Source organism: Camarhynchus parvulus, chromosome 2 (genome assembly GCF_901933205.1).
Source record: "Camarhynchus parvulus chromosome 2, STF_HiC, whole genome shotgun sequence".
Lineage (NCBI taxonomy): Eukaryota > Metazoa > Chordata > Aves > Passeriformes > Thraupidae > Camarhynchus > Camarhynchus parvulus.
Window position 1 is genome coordinate 149,420,631 of NC_044572.1, and position 16,961 is coordinate 149,437,591.

General features: G+C 46.7%; 1 protein-coding gene across 6 annotated transcripts in view; it reads left to right on the top strand.

The window, feature by feature from the left end:
- ADGRB1 (adhesion G protein-coupled receptor B1) overlaps positions 1-16,961 on the top strand; it is a 287,552-nt gene that overhangs the window by 80,992 nt on the left and 189,599 nt on the right. The gene's annotated exons all lie outside the window — the stretch shown is intronic.

Below are 16,961 nucleotides of genomic sequence, written 5' to 3' on the forward strand. Positions count from 1 at the left end.
TGTGGATGCCTGGCATGAAAAACCTCATTTCCCAATCGACAGGCAGGTCAGGTAACCCACGGGGCTCTTTATGAGCCTGCGACTGGAATTGCAAATCAGCTGCCCCTAAATATTCCCCAAGTTGTTGCAATTCATTCTCGGGGCTTGTTCATTGCTTGTTTTACTCCTGCAGCCTCCGAGCTGCTGAGAGGGAGATGCTTACCTGAGGGTGAGCAGTTTTCCAAAGTAATTACAGATGTCCTAGGAAAAAAACAGGATCCAAGCTACCTCTGAGGCAGGCTGCTATCAACCACTTTTAATTCCTAGGGAAAACTTAATTCTTGGGTCTGGTTCAAAAGGGGATGGCAACAGAAGGCACTCTCGTTTTGTTCTCAGCTTTGTTTTCCTTCTGGAGGCTTTAAAAAAGAGAATTCACCATGCTGCTTGCATGGGGTTACCTGGGCTCATTCCTCGGATATTTCACTGGGTTTTGGTTGTGGTCTTGAGTATGGTGTGGGCTGGAAAGGGACTGGGGAGATGGGAGAGCCATGAGGAAAAGGGCCGTGAGTCAAGGTGGGATGATCCTGAAGTCTGATCATGTTCTGGGGAGGGAAATGCTCCTTCCAGAGACCTGACACGGTCTTGCCAAGCAGAAGGGACTCAGGGGGAGTCTGAAAGTGGAGCCTTTTTCTTACTGCCTGTGTCAGGTCTGCTCCAGGGTGTTTATTCTCAGCTCCCACCCCAGCATGCAGGTTATGTAAAGCAAAGGTGTGATGTTGAACAGCAACACAGGTGGCAGGGAATGGAGCCTCCAGTTCAGAGAGTCTCAGACCCCACCTGAGCCTCACCCCAAGGTCTCATCTTCTTCAGGTGCTGGACTGAAATGTCCTCTGCCACCAGCAGAAAGTTGACATCTGTCTGGGTCAGGAATTTGGGAATCCTTCCTGGCTTTTCCACCCCTGTTGAGGGTGGGATTTCTCAGGGTTGAGGGGAAGAGGCCAGATTTGCTTTTGCAGTAGGCAGGAGGTGACCAGGCACAGATTTGGGCTGTGCAGAGTGATTTTACTGCAGACTGCAGCCTGGCATTAGCTGGGAGATCAGGGTATGATCAGGTACTCGTGCTTCTGTCAGTGTATTTTGGGCGAGATTTTGTTTCTCACTGGTCTGTGAATCAATACATGAAGGCACAGCCGAGCCATAAATCCTGCAAATTAGTTCTTCAGTCGTGCCTCCCTCCCTGGTCACGAGCACAAGACTCTCCAGATTTGGGTTGGGGTTTTTTTCTTGAAATGCCCTTTTTTCCTGTGTGAACAGCTCTGGGGAGCCTCTCGGAGTTCAGTCATGTGTCATGCCTGGAATTTGCTGATTGGGTGATTTATGCCTTCCACCCAAGCAGTGTGACCTTTCTCACTGCAACCAAAGGTGAAATTTGAAATAAGATTTTCAGCAAATCCTGAAGCATTCAAGCTTAATATTGGCTTTTGTAGGGATCTCTCCTAGTCCAGCTCGAGTGCCTGAATGTTCCCACCAAGTAAATATGAAAGAGGCTCGAGGGTGGCTGAATCAAAATCCTTTTTGGGTGTCAAATATTTGTAGAGTGCAGATAATTTTTCTGCTGGCTGCTCACATCTGCTCCATACTGGAGACAGGGAATTATCATCTTGGCTGGTGGGATGCCATCCACACAGCAACGATGCTTGCAGGGTGCCCGGGCTCTCCATGTGCCGCTCTGTCTGTCACTGTGTCTGTTTTGATTTATGCAAAGGCTTGATCAGGAAGATGGAGGCGAGATCCAATTTGGACAGGGAGTCAGCAATCCCTTAACAGCATCTTGTGGGTGGAATATTTTGATAGGGTTCCTGATTTCCAAGTGCTGATGCTGGTTATTGCAATCATTGCTGTTCCAATTGTATCTGTAGCGTTTTGGTTTTTTTTCCCAACAAGCTTTTTTCTTTTTTTCTTTTTTTCTTTTTTTTTTTATTATTATCATTGCTATTTTTCCCTCCCTGCTGCTTTCTGAGTCATTTGTTGTTTCTGGGCCTGTCTTAACACTTTCATCCTGGAACAAGTGGAGACGCGCGAGTTGTACTGATCTACTCTGATGACTTTAAAGGCACAAGAAGGAATGTGCCCCCCATGGCAGGGGGTTGGAATGAGATGATCTTTGTGGTTCCCTTCCAACTCAAACCATCCTATGAACTACCAGATACCATCCTGAAATATGAAACCTGACGTTCCCTAATGTGCCTTTTTATTCCTTGGGTATTTCCAAAGCAAATGGATGGGTGCAAATCCACCCATGGGAAGTTGCAGTGGACACAGCTGTGCTTTGGCTCATGGCCTGTGGGTGAGATCCCTGTGAAAAGCTTCATTCCAAGAGGATCCCATTGCTCCGGAACCACAGGGACTCTCAAGAAAACATAACTGACAGCCTGTTTTCACTCATGGCCAGTGATTTTACACCTGGCTCAGGTGCACGGGGAAGTTTATGATCATTTACTGGGGAACTTCACAAAGAAACTCTGCCAAAGTCACCTTGTCTTGTGTAAAGCATCTGTTCTTCAGTGTCTGGAGGAAGGAGAAACTGCTCCACGTTTCCTTCCCAGGTTTAGTGAGACTCTCTTTGCACTCACTGTCCCACACAGACATTGCAGAGGGTACAGCAGGCAGTGGTGGGTTGCAGAAGAATCCTCAGGTTATCCCTCAGATATTTTGGTCTTGATGCACATGGAGCTTGTCTTGGTGATCATCATGACATGCTTTGAAATCTTGGGCAGCTTGAGCTGGAAATGTTTTCCAGGAGAAGACAATTCAACATGGAAACCATTTTTGGCCATTATCAGATTTCCCTTGGCTAATTCAGGAAATGTGGGAAGAAGGCAGAGGTTTGTTTGTAGGTCCTGACATTTAGATGTAAACTCACTTTTTTGGGATGCAAATTGGTATTCTTGGAATAGGTTTTGGGGGCAAGGACAGGAGAGTGAAGAAGGGAAAACCTCCTGAAATGCTGGGCATTGGTTCTTCATGATCTGAAAGTGCTGGTGGCCCTCCCAAATGTGAGCTGGATTCTGTAATTGGAGCTGGAGCTTTAACAGGGATGCTGATGTGACCCTGTAATGAGAGAAGGTTAAATGTGTGCTTAAGTGCTGTGCTGAGTTAGGCACTTAATGAATGTCTAATTAGTCTTGTCTCCGTGTGAGCGTTCCTGGAAGACCATTGCAGTGCTGTCACATTTTGGTGGCCCAAAAAGATAAACATCATTCTGTGCTCCTTCTGCTCTTCATGTCCCCGCCTCGGAGGGATCCAGGATGCTGACTGCAAAACAAGGCTAAATGTGCCCCTCAAAATATATTATTTGCTTCTTGATAAATCAGGTGGCTCCAGGGCTGGAGGGGTTTTTATAATGGGTGGATAACTGGAACACAGTAATGCTACACTGAAGTGCTGGGGATTTTCCTGCCTTTCCTGGTAAATTTTTCCATTCTTTTGCTGTCCCCATTGCTCTGAACAAAATCAAATCCCCCTTCCTCACATGTGTTCATCACTTCTGTTTTGTTAGTGGTGTTTCATCTTCCACTTTTAGGTGCTTTTTCACCTCTGCCACATTGATTAAGGTGTCTCAGAGTGTCTGATCTCTGTTTGGAGAGGCCCATGAACAAGTTCCTTCTCAACCTCTGCTGCATTAAGTAGGTTGGGCTCCATAAATCTCTCACTGCAGGACACACCCTCCAAACACCTCTTGTTGTTGGGAAATTCTGCTTCATGCTTGGCGTGTTCTTTGGTCAAAACGTGCTTTGGTCTCCTCAGCAGGGCTGAGCTTCTGCCTGGATTTGTGTCTCAGTGGTTCCTGATGGGGTCCATGATGTGGAAGAGGCGCCAGAGGCGCAGAAATGAATCAATTCCCACCCTCTCTGCTGCAGGAATCATCTTGTGTGGCTCAGCTCCCCTCCCCTCAAATCTCCAACCTCACCCAGGGCAGGAATAACTCAATAAGTCATTTCCTCTGTTTGAGATGAGCTTCAGTGGCCATGAAAGCTCCAGAGATTGATAAAGACCTGTGAGTAGTTGCCATGGGGCAGATCTCAAACCTCTCCTTGACATCTTCAGCTCCTTATGACACACGCTCTGTTCTTCCAGCAAGAATCCCCCTGGCTGGAGCAGCTGAGCTTGCAGACGAAGGTGTTTGGCTTTGGTTTTGCCTCGGTGCTGGATTTGCCAACCAAATGGGGAAGGGATTTGGGTGAGTGCCTTTCAGGAAGGTGTTCTGCATTCCAGCTCCTCATTTCTCCACCTCTGTCTGTCCCTGGCCACCCCTGAGAGCAGAGGTTGGATGTGGTGAGAGGTGGACAGCAAAACACAAGGCAAGGAAGCTCTGATTTCTCCTCGAGTGTAAAACTTTCCTGTGTAAACTGCTGAAATCATTGGGGATTTTACCTGATGGCCCCCCAGCTTAACTCCAAATCTCAGCAGCTGACAGCAAGACCTGATATTCCTTCCCAGCTCCTGCAGGAGGAGATTGGTTAGAGCCTGGCGCGTAGCAAAGAGGTCACCTTGTCACCTGCAGGGAATCCCCACTGCTCCCATATGGGCAGCTCCCACTGGGAATGTCCCTCTTGCCTGTGGTCAGGATGTTTTATGGATGAGGAAAATGTGGAGAACTCCTCCCTGAGGGCTGGAAAGGGGGATTCTGGCTCAGTTTAAACACTGAGATCTCTGACCTGTGCAAGCCCTGTCTGCCCCACTGTTCTCTGGGATCGTCAAAGACCTTACACTTGGAATGGAATGGAATGGAATGGAATGGAATGGAATGGAATGGAATGGAATAGAATAGAATAGAATAGAATAGAATAGAATAGAATAGAATAGAATAGAATAGAATAGAATAGAATAGAATAATAGTTTTCAGTTGGAAAGGACCTGCAATGAGTACCTAGTCCCACTGCCTGACCAAAAGTTTAATTAAAGCCATTGTCCAAATACTTCTTAAGTGCTGGCAGGGATGGGACACCAACCACCTCTCTAAAAAGCCTGTTCTGATTTTTCACCACTCTCTCAGCAAACAAACCCTTCCTGATGTCCAGCCCACACCTCTCCCGGTGCTTCACAGGGATCCCAGGGAGAATGAAGCGTGAATGAAGCACCACTGTGAAGTGACAGGGCAGAAATTCCGTGTCCCGGCTGCTCTCAGCACTAAACCCATCCCTGCAGATCCATCCCTACAGAGACCGGGTGGAGAAAAACCGAGCAGAGAAAAGCGATCAGTTCCATTGTGAACCCAACAGCTTGTGGACATGATCACAATGCAGAAACATCAGCAATTACCGGCTCAATGCGCCGTCGCTGTCGCAGGGAGAGTAAAGGTGGAATTTACATCCAGTTGCCGAGGGAGTTTCACAGGCAACTACTCCCATTATTGCGACGGGGACTTTTACGGGTAATTTAATGAGTGGCAGCCTGGTGAAAGGTTCAGCTTTTCAGTTTCCCTTTTTTCTCTCTTTCTTCTTATTTTTTTTTTATTTTCATTTTTTTTTACATCCCCTCCTATTCAGGTTCCATAGCAGTCACTGCAAAATGTTTTGTTTGGCAGTACAAGGTGAAATTAAGGTGCAGGGAAACACTGACACCAGAGTCAAAATCATCACGTCTCCGGAGTAGTTTTCCATCTATGACTGCAGAAAATAAGGATGATGGTGCTGACACCTCAAAGGGAGAGTGCACAGAGGCATTCCTGTCCATTTTCACCACTTAGCCTAAATATTTGGTCCTCTTTACCACCCACCTTGATTATCTGATATATTTAGGCAATGGGAGCAGGCTGAAAATTTGAATTTTTTTTTTTTTATGAGAGGAACTGGATCTGCAGAGATTTTTAGGTGTTTGATTCACCTATTTGGTGCCTGACCTGCCTAGACCCCAGATACTCAGAACTGCCCTGCTTGGGACAAATGAACATTGAGCCAATTAATTTCTCAGGGTTTTGACTGTATAAAATACATGAAAACTCTAGTAAAGATCATGCATGATGGAATTATTTTCTCTGCACAATCCGGGCAATGTGTGGATGAAATGATTTCTGTTGCATATCCTGGCCAGAATAAAGCAATGCCTTGATTCTCCAACACTAAAAATGTTGTTGGAGAATTTCTGTTTCTCATGCAGGTTCGATGGCACTTCCAGAGCATCATCAACACCTCTGTAACTCATCCCTTTTCCCACGTCTTCCCATTCTTACAATCAGTGAAATTTTGACAGCACCTACGGGTGTTGATTCTATCTCCTACAAGTCCCACATCCCCCAGGACGGTATTGGAGCAAGCTCGGGATAATTAGGTTAGAAATCTGGTTTGGGATTCTCAGCAAGCATCCTGGGGAGGACTCAGCAACTCTGTGTCTCTGGGGTGGCTCTGCCAATGTCACCTCCAGCCGCTGAATTCCCTTTTGGCACAGTCCCTTCTTGCAGACAACAATCTGATACTGAAATCCCATATTTTATCCTTCAGCACGGTGAGACAGCCAGGCTGGGAAAGGACGTCCTTTAGCACATCAGAATTGCAGATCTGTTGAGTTTAAATATATTTCTTTGTGTTCCCTGGCTCGAGTTTCAATAGAGCGATAATTGCCACACACCTCATTAAGCTGAATGCTCTCAATAGGTCTTGAGTGGTCCATGCCATTAAACAAACAGTTACTGGCTTGGGAGCTGCGCGGTGTTTAGGAGCTGTAAAGAAGGGACCTGGAGGCTGTGAAAGCTGCAGCTCCAGCTTCCTGAAGAAATTGGGCTGCCCTGCCAGCTTTGCCCCGCTGTTTCCAGGGCGCTTTGAGGAGTCTGATTCTTCCCTGTGCCCTGAGGCAGGGACTGGTGCAAGTCCCTGGCTTTTCCGCCTTTCTTGGATGAAAAGGAGGATGCCCAGTCAGGATTTTGGGATTTGGAAGCTGACACTTCCCTGCTCAGTAGTTTGGGTCAGGAGTTAGGGTGTACTTGAGCTGAAGGTGCCCAAACCACAGAAAAATGATGAAATTCAGGGTGTGGCACTGAAAACAGGAGAAACAGCTGGGAGCAGGAGTGTTGTCACTCTTTTTCTGGTTCATATCCTGAATCTGAAGTCTGAAGGACCAAGATGCAGGGTTTTGGCCCCTCAGCTTTCACTGAAACCCCAAGACTGATCAGAGAAAGACCTACAGAGAGATTCAGGATCTCCTGGAGGCTGGAATAGGACAAGAGGAATGGTGATTCCACCACATTTCCCTGTTTAATGTGCTCTCCCAGACTAAACCCATGCACATGGAAGGCTTTATTCAATCATCTGTGTGCACTTCCTATGCATCTCTGTATCCCAAGTGCCTGCTGGATGAAATTGAGGGTTAGTTTTGATATCTCCTTCCCAAAACTTGACTAAACTTGTGACCAAGGCTGTCACCACAGTCCCATTCCTACCAGCTCTGGTGAGAAGTAGAGGTATGGAAGAAAGGCACTTCAGGGCAGGAGCCATGGGGATGATGAGGACAGGTTCAGGTCGGCCATTAGACCTCCATAAGTGCCCAGCCCAGAGCTCAGGTGGGCAAGGAAGGAGCTCAGGTGTGCTCTGAGCTTCATGGCTTTAATTTAGTGCCCTGTGAGGCAGCCACAAAAGTCTTTGGCCAACCAGGCTAAAAGTCAGGGGTGCATGTGAATATATCCACAGGCAAGATTTCCCTGTCGATGGGAGATCCCACTCCAGTCTCCATGAACACTTCCAGTCCATGAAGATCACAGAATGACAGAGTGGGTTGGGTTGAAGAAGACTTTCAGCACACCTCCTTCCAACCCTCTGCCATGGACAGGGACTTTCCACTATCCCAGGTTGCTCCAAGCCCCATCCAACCTGGCTTTGAACACTTCCAGGGATGGGACATCCACCAATTCTCTGGGCAGTTGAGCTTGGTGGAAGTAGTGCTGGGTGGTACCAGTTTGCTCTTGATGCCCATTAATCTGGGACTGGGACTAAGTAATCTCTACAGACCTGGATTAGAAGGGTTTTTGCACCAGAATTCCAGTTTTGGATGTGGTTAAGTAGATGCTACTGGCCATTACCAGAAGAAGAACACTCAGGAAGATGTGCAAGGACTGCTGTTCACAGCTGGGTTTATTCAACACTTGTTTTCTTCCCTGTTAGCAGGGATCAGTTAAAGAATTATCAGTAAATTGACCGATGACAATTTCTGTCCACAAAATCCTCTCCTTTTCATGCCCTTTCTTTCTCCTTTATTTAGTTTGCTGGGTTTAGTTGTTTGTTTTTCATTTTAATGTCCTGCTTGACAGGAATTCACAGAATCATGGAATGCTTTGGTTTGGAAGGGACCTTAAACATCATCATTACATTTCAACCTCCTGCCAAAGGCAGGGACTCCTTCTACTAGACCAGATTTCTCAGAATTCCATCCAGCCTGACCTTGGACACTCCCAGGGGATGGGGCATCCACCAGTTCTCTGGGCAACCTGTGCCAGGTCTCCCTGGAGCTCTAGGCTGGAAAACCCCAACTCTCCCAGCCTGTTTTCACAGGAGAGGTGCTCCAGCCCTCTGAGCATCCTCTTTTGGGTCAGCCAAGATCAAGGAGTGATGCCATGACTTGAGATCAGCAATGTTTCTAGGAGAAAGGCTTGTAAGAACCGAAATGAGGGATGCAGGACTCCAGGTGGTTCTTCAAAATGCAGTTTATTACATCCAAAATATTACAGCAGTCTAGGGTCATGGGTGACAGAGCCTGTGCCTACGGCTGTCAGCTCCAGCTGCAGGCAGGCCTGGAGACCGTTTGGTTTTGGTTACATTGCATTATATACTTTTCTTTGCTGAGCATCTCAATACAGTAGAACCAATCCATACCTTAACTTTTATCTATAGCCTATCATAACTACCATAATTACCATATTCATTTTACTGTTCTCCAATCACTAAAAGTTAGTACATTACAGTTTAAGCCAGAAGTTGTTTTTCAGTTTTCTTGCAGTGGAAAATTCTGAGACCTTTTTTCTACTTGAAACATTTGCTGCCGTGTTTGCCTGTGCTATTTTTCTGCTTGGTAAAAACATCTTCTTGTTTGAGGTGGGTTTATCCTTTGCTCTAAGTCATAAAAACCCCTTCCAACTAACACACCCTTTGCCTCCTTAGTTATCCTGTAAGAGTGGCTCAGCAATTCTTTTTTTCTACATCAAGACTTGCTTCCATCTCTATTCCTTCTTCAGATTCTTCATTTGAAATCTTTCTGCTAAGCACACATATCTGTGAGGGTTTCTTGTCAAACTTTCATCCTTCCCAACAAAGGCTGGCAGAAGGCAGCAGAGGAGATGCTCAGGAGGATGGCTGGGTTGCTGGGGGGGCACTTGATGAAGAAGAAAAGATGCAGGGACCAGGAGAGTCCCCAGGTAACCATAGAGAAGTCATTAAGGAGATTGCTTGTCGTGCTTCTGTGCTTTTGGGCCACGGAGGAGCTGAGGAAGCCTCTTTGGGGAGTTCAGCCAGCTGCCTCCATGGACCCAACGCAGCTGAGGAATCATCAAGGAGAAAACAGATTGTGGGAGAGCCATGATGGATCCCACCTGCTGCCAGGGCAGGTTTGGCTTTCCTGGCTCAGCAGATCCACTGCAGTGTCCCCCTGTGTGCCATCTCTTTCCTCCACCAGCCTTGGTGTCCTGTGGCAGCTCAGCAGTGCCATGTTTGAGCCTGCTCTCACTGGAGCTGGTGGAGTGTTCAGTGTGGGTTTGGTCTTGGCACAATCTGTTGGCTTTTTTTTTGCTTCACGGCAGAGGAAGACGAGTTGAAGCTTTTCCAAACCTTTAGACACCATGACCAGCCATCCTCACTCCTGAGCCTGCTGGATTGGCACTACTGTCCCTTCTGAAGAGCAGAGCTCTGTGATTAGTGGAAGGATGAAATTTCCTACCATGTGAAGTCTCCTGTGATAATCTCAACTCCTCTCATTGCTGCTCATATCCAAATCCTTCATGACCCTCATTTTCCAGCAATGCTTTTGGGATTGTCCTGCTACCAGTACCCTCCTGGGGCTTTTCCTGGATATCTGGAGCATTTCTAGCCTGCCTGAATGGGATGGTGGGTCAGATAAACCAGTTAACTGCTCTATTAGCTATTTTTTTGGTGAGTGGGATCACTCAGACTAAGCTTACACTCACCAGAAAATTCATAGACTGAGCATCCTTGGGGTGAGACTGACCTCCAGTAGAGGCTGAAGGAGTATAAATCAGACAGATTAACCCAGAAATGTCCTTTCCTTGGGGTTCTACCTGGAAAGAAAACCTGGACCAGCGTTTTATCAGGTGTTCTGGGACCTCTTCCTCATGGCCCTACATGCTTATTCTGGTTTTGGGGTTTCACTTCCACTCCTGGGGTGGGGATGCTCCTGTGCTGGGTGCAGGAGGCAAAGGCACCTATGACAAGCAAACAAAAAAATCCCAGGAGCAGAACAAGAGGAGATCTGGGGTTTCCAATATGTGCTGGGTGAGCTGTGTCACCCAGCAGGAGTGGGTCCTGCTCTCTGGAGAGGGGCTGGATGAGCAGAAGGCTTTGGAGAAATGCCATAAATAGGTCTGGAGGCTTCAAAGGTTTGTGGAGGAGTGTTTGTCTTGCATCTTCTCTCTCTGGATCAGAATTCCTCTCAGTGAGCCAGGACAGGCACTGGGCACTCAAATGCTTTTAATACCATGGAAGGAAAATAGAATGAATGAAAAGGTGGTGGAGGAAGGAATGGATGAAGCACAGAGCTGTCCTGGAGCACATCTCCATTCGTGCATGTCCAGAGAGGCACAGGCACACAGCTGGGTCCTGAGTGTGGATGTGCACACAGGGAAATGTGGAGCCAGGCTGCAGAGCTGGGAATGTCCAGTCTGGAGAAGAGAAGGCTCCAGGGAGACCTTAGAGCCCTTTCCAGTGCCTAAAGAGGCTCCAAGAGACCTGGAGAGGGACATTTTGCAAGAACATGTAGTGACAGGACAAGGAGGAATGATCCTAAGTTCAAGCAGGGCATGTTTAGATTGGATATTAGGAAGGAATTCTTCCCTGTGAGGGCGCTGAGGCCCTGGCTCAAATTTTCCAGAGAAGCTGTGTCTGCCCCAGCCCTGGAAGAGTTCAAGGCCAGGTTGGACAGGGCTTGGAGGAGCCAGGGATAGGGGAAGGTGTCCCTTCCTCTTAATATTAATATAAAGATAAGGGATAAAATATCCTAAATTAACTATATAATTTTATCCCAAATCATCTATTCTATTTATACTAAATAATAAGTTTTACACCTTTAAAATTTATTCTAAAAATAGAAAGAAAAAACCACACAAGTTATCTTTAAACATACACTTACTCCTCCACATTCCTACTCCTAGACTTTTATTATCTAGAAATAAACAAACAACAAAACAAAACTCTCCTTTATTTTTAATTAATTTTCGCTAACTAAAACAAAAGTTCCCTAAACTATAGTTTTGGGGATTTTTTTCCTTTTCTTTAAACCTATTGAAACCTACATTAAACTAAACAACCAAAAAAGCACCAACAACTCACACCTCTAACTCACCAAGCCAAGCCTAAACCACAACGTTTCCAACACCAAAAAGACTAATAAAAAACAAAATAAACCAAACTACAACCCAAAAAAAACCCCTTTTCTAAGCTTATCATCTCTTTTAAAACAACAAAAAATTTTATTGTTTAATATTGTTTAAGTTTAATTATTTAATAAACCATTTTTCCCATGTTTCTCAAAAACAATTTTCCCAAACCAACTAAAAAAACCCAACTTAATCTACTTTCTAAGAAAACCCTTTAAAAATTCTCTCCCAAATTCACCTTAAACCAAAACAAATACATCCAACAAATACAATATGTCGGGGGGTTGGGACTAAATTATTTTTAAGGTCTCTTCCAACCCAGCCATGGACAAATCCCAGTGCTGAGACTCATGGATCGAGAGCATCCATGGAGACCTGCAGTGTGCAAACTCTGCAGGAACAAGAGGCTGACTCATCCTTCAACCTTTCCCTGCTTGTCCCAGAATGCGCCATGAGGCCTCTCTGTGCCTCCTGGTGCATTTCAGGAGGAGATGGCTTTGTTTATGCTGGTGGGCAAAGCAGAGTTTCTGTTACTCCCCCCAGAGCCAAACCACACTGAGGGGTTCCTCAGAGTGCCTTGAGAGCTCGGTGGGAAAGGACAACCTGAATGGTTTGGGGTTCTGAGGGGACAAGGAAAGGACTCGCTATGAGGTTGCATCAGCCAAAGCTGTCCCCTAATCCCAAAAAAATGTGGGACATGCATCCCTCTGCCCCACCCTCCACAGCACAGACCTCTCCTGCTCCATTCAATGCTCTTGATCTGCTTTAAGTCCAGTTTGTGCTTGACTGGTGGTTTGAACCCCTCCTAGGGACCCCCAGCTCTTCCTCAAAGCTCTCTCCACTCCCTGATGTGAGGTTTATCATGCAGCATCTTCCCCTGCAGCATCCACACTGGGTTTTGGGGCTTTTACTGGAGAGTTGTGGGTTTGGAGACTTTTGGCTGCTCCTCAACTCCTTCTTTCCCCACATCCCAGATCAGGTGTGGTACCTGTGCACAAGCCCAGTGCAGGGGTTGAAATACACTCCTGGCTCCCACATTTGCCATTCCTGTCTCCATTTTCCACCCTGGGGGCTGTTTCCCATTACACCAAGACCCTCAGGTGTATTTTTGAGGAGCAGGGTCCCTCCAAGGCGGATGCTGTGTTGCTGAGCTGCCTCTCCCTATTCAATCCTCAGTGCAGTGGATTAATTGTGGCTGTTCTGCTTTCGAGGACCATTCCACGGAGGAAGTCCTCTCTTGGAAAGGCAGCACTCACAGAAATGACAACTTTGTCTACCTCACATTTTAATTAAAACTCCAAGTGTTCGCCGTCGCCCCCGCTCCTTCCCTCCCCACCTTTTTCCATCCAGATCCTCCCTCTGCAAATGAACATCCAGTGTCACCTGGGGACAAAGCATTAATTCAGCAATTAAATAATTGAATGCTCCTCTGGCAAAATGAACTATCTTCTGCCTTTCTTGTGTTTTACCACATTTTTTCCCCTTTTTTTCCCCCCCCTCTTCTTTCTTCTTCCCTCTGGTGAGATAAGGCTGCCATTCTTGAAAGCACTTTTAAATATTCATGTTTTAATTAATGGACTTTATTGCATGAACTCTATATAAGGTAGTAAAAAAGACTGCCTGAGGCACAACACATTTTTTTTTCCCTGTTGTTTGTTCTTGAAGGGAACTAAGAAATAAAAAGCTTAATATGTTTCTTCAACAAACATTAGAAAGATACATAGAAATGACAGCCATGGGTCATTCAGCCAGTGGGGCCTCCCCAATCCACGGGCTCCTTAGGATTGTGGAGTAGGATGTGAATAAATGGGAATCTTGGCGGGATTGATCCCTTCAGGTTCTGCCATGGGCAGAGGTCAGTGGGCTGCTTCTAGAGATGCACAGGAGGAGGTGGAGGCAGACCTGCAATTATCCAGATGTCAGGAAAGCTGGAGAGGGATTTTTCACGAGGGCTTGTAGTGATAGAACAAGGAGGAATGGCCTTCAGTTGGAGGAGAGTAGATTTAGATTACATAATTCTTTGCTTTAAGGGTAGTGAGGCCCTGGAATGGAATTCCCAGAGAAGCTTTGGCTGCCCCATCCCTGGAAGTGTCCAAGGCCATGTTGGAAAGGGCTTGGAGCAACCTGGGATAGTGGAAGGTGAAACTGGGTGATTTTTCAAGGCCCTGCCAGCTGAAACCATTCTGTGATCCCGTGCTCAAGGGCCCTTCAGGGCTGTGAGTGTTTGGGGCTGAAGAAAATCTTTGGCTGCACCTAGAAAGTGAATTTGTTCTTTTTATTTTAGATGATGCTTTTGTAAAAATAAAACAGAGGGAAAACCTGGACCAGCCACCTTGCCCAATATTTCTGGGATGAAAAACCCAAATATTGATTGCACATTTCTGCTCTGGATTTTTGCTTTTATTGAAGGCAAACAAGCTGATAGAATGCATGAATTCATGAAACATCTGGTCTTGCCACTTATGTATTCTTGCCAAAAAAAGAAGAAAAATAATGTTAGTTTAAACTTCATTCCATGTGGGTGTTTTCTTATGGTGCAGCATGCTGAAATTAGTTTTATATTGGGAGTGTGTCATCTGTAGTGCGTGACATGGGCTCAGCACCCAATTTAGCTTAGTCTTGTGATGGGAGGGGTCTAAAGATGCTGGTCCAGAACCTTGTAGGAGAGCTTAAGCTCTGATCCTTCATCTGCCCATGACCTTGAAGAAGTCGAGGCATTTTTGCACATGATTTTCCCCCTCCTATTCTTTTCTTCCTTTATTCTGACTCAGATCTTGAGAGCAATTGGCATCTTTTAGCAAACAGATGCACAGTGCTGAGCACCAGCACTCCCTGAGTTGTGATGATGGCTCTTAGCAAGTCTGGATGGGAATAGTTGTAATAGTCAATAAATACTCCAGTGGTTGGTATGATTAAAGTCTGGTCATGGAGTTGCTTCTCTTTTAGGAAAAAAAATCATCTGACAAATGATGACACCCTGGCATTTACTCCAAAAAGAGAGGCAATGTCCGGCATTGAAGGAGACAGGTGGGTGGCACAGAGAAAGCATCTTTGGTGGCCCAGGGTAGGTTTTCAGTGCTTCAGTGATGAAATATGTTGTGCCCTGAGGATGCCTCTATCCATCACACTGATTACTCCATTTGCTGCCTGCCTAATGCTGAATTTTTTCAACCTAAATCAAGAAAGAACCAGAGTTCAGTGCAAAGGTGGGGTCACTCCTCAGCTGACCCGAAGGGCTCTGATTTTACACCAGGGTGAGCAGGGACAAAAGTGGGTTGGTCTTTAATAAGAATTTGTCTAATGGAAAAAGTCTCCATTCCATCTTCAGGAAGGTGCTGTCACCTCTGTGGTATTCCATTTGTGGAGGTGAGAACACTGGGCTGTTCTTGTTTGTGCTCTGGTCATGGCTGGGGCATCTGCTGCTGCTCTGGATGTGACCCAAGGGTGGGCAAGCCAAGGTTATTCTCTGATAATGGGTCCACACTCCTCACTTGTGCATCAGCACAGCTGGAGGTGGCTCAGGAAAAGAGCTGCAGAGACCATTAAGAGGAGTGAGTCCAGACTGAAAATTCTTACTCACTACTCAAAAATCTTTACTGACAGCACTGTGAGAGGCAGGGAAGCTCAGCTTTGGGCAGATCAGGTAATGACAGGGATTCATTTGCCAGCACATGTGTCCTAGGACGTGCCATTCTCCAAGCTCAGTTTGATCATAACCCTCATTACTGTATCTGGGACATCCAGTGCAGTAAATGGTGTGCTGATCTCTTTGTGCCACGAGCTCTTGTCTCTCAGCTCTGATTTGAGCTGACTGACTGAGCAGCAGAGGAACTCGGCTCTCAGGGCCCGTGTGAGGCAGTGAGTAACTCCAGCTGGCCCCAGTGGAGAATTTCACTTCTCAGCAAGTCACCCTGAGCTCCCCTCTGAGCCAGCAAAGAGCTGCTCCACGAGGTGGGTGGTGGGTGTGAGGGCAGGCCCTGACCTATCCCAAAATAAGCCTCGGACGGAAGGAGTCAGGATCTCTAGCAAGGAGACTGGATATGGAGGAGGAGGATGATGAGTGGTTACGGGTGACATCTCAGTCTGAGCACAGCTTTGCACTGGCTCTAAGTGAAATTATTATCTTTAGGATGAAATGGGGTACAACCTGACCTTGCTGGCTCCCCTCCATCCCCTTTCCAAGAGAGGTTTTCCTGTGGGATCTATCCCTGAGGGCTAAGAGCACTGCAGGCAGAATGTTGCTAAAGCCTGTGCATCCCACAGTATTCCTCCACTGCTGAGGCCGTGTCTTTCCACAGCACTAAAGCAAACAAAGAAATCAATGATTAAAATTGAAAAGAGGCTCTCAGTAAGCCTAAACCTTCAGCAGGTTTCCCCTTTCATGGTTGCTGAGATTTGCTCTCACATCACCCTCAGCCAATCTTCAGGTTATTCTCCTGCCTGCCCCTTCTTCATGATCATCCTCAGGTCCTGCCTGGGGGTTGTGCTCCCCACCCTCTTGTTGCTCCCTTCCTTTCAAGCCTGACCTCTTATTGCAAGGATTCCATCTGGAATCTTCCTCAGCCACACCTTTCCGTGCCTGTTTTAATTTGGAGCTGGGTTCAGCGATGAGCTCTGGCTCACAGCAGGCAGAGGAGATGTTTCTTCATCTGGGATTAACGAGATCCAACCCTGTGAGAAGGGTGGAGCTTGTGCTGACACACCTGGTTCTGTTCACTCTCAGTTTGGACCAGCACTGGCAGCATTTTCAGCCTCATTGCACCTGATTTTCACACTGCAGGAAGGGCTGGGACCAGCTCACACAGCCCAGTGCACCAACCCTCTCCTTCCTTCCTCTGCAGCCACCACCTGACACATTGGATGGGGAGCTAGTGCAGCTTCAAAAAAAAAAAAATAAACTTTTTTTAATCACTTCCTTGGTCTGATTGGCTGTGAGGACCCACAGGCAGCTGTGCTGTCACAGGAGGGGTGATGCAGGATAAATTCCAGGGGTGCAAGTTAGAGCTCCCACAGCAGCTGTGCACAGGGAGTTGTGTCCTTTGGGGAATTTCTGAGACCCTGAATTTTTGAGTGAGCCAAAATCATCCTGACAGGGGTGCTTTGGCCTCCCCTCCTTTCTCTGAGCAAGGTGTTGCCCTCCCCCACATCAGCAATATTACAGTGTATGCTGAGTGACTCTGCTCATTATTCAGATGAAAACCAACTGCAAGGGAGAAAAACAGGGATGAGTTTGAATTTGGGTCCATGAGGGGGTCCAAAGCATGGAGCAATCCCTGAGTTGTCAGAAAGGAGGCACAAGGACCTGAGGTCTGGCTAAGCTGCCTGCAAAACCCCAGCCCTCGGCTCTGTCCCTGCAGCTGAGTCACCAGCCATCCCTTTTGCTTGCATTCAG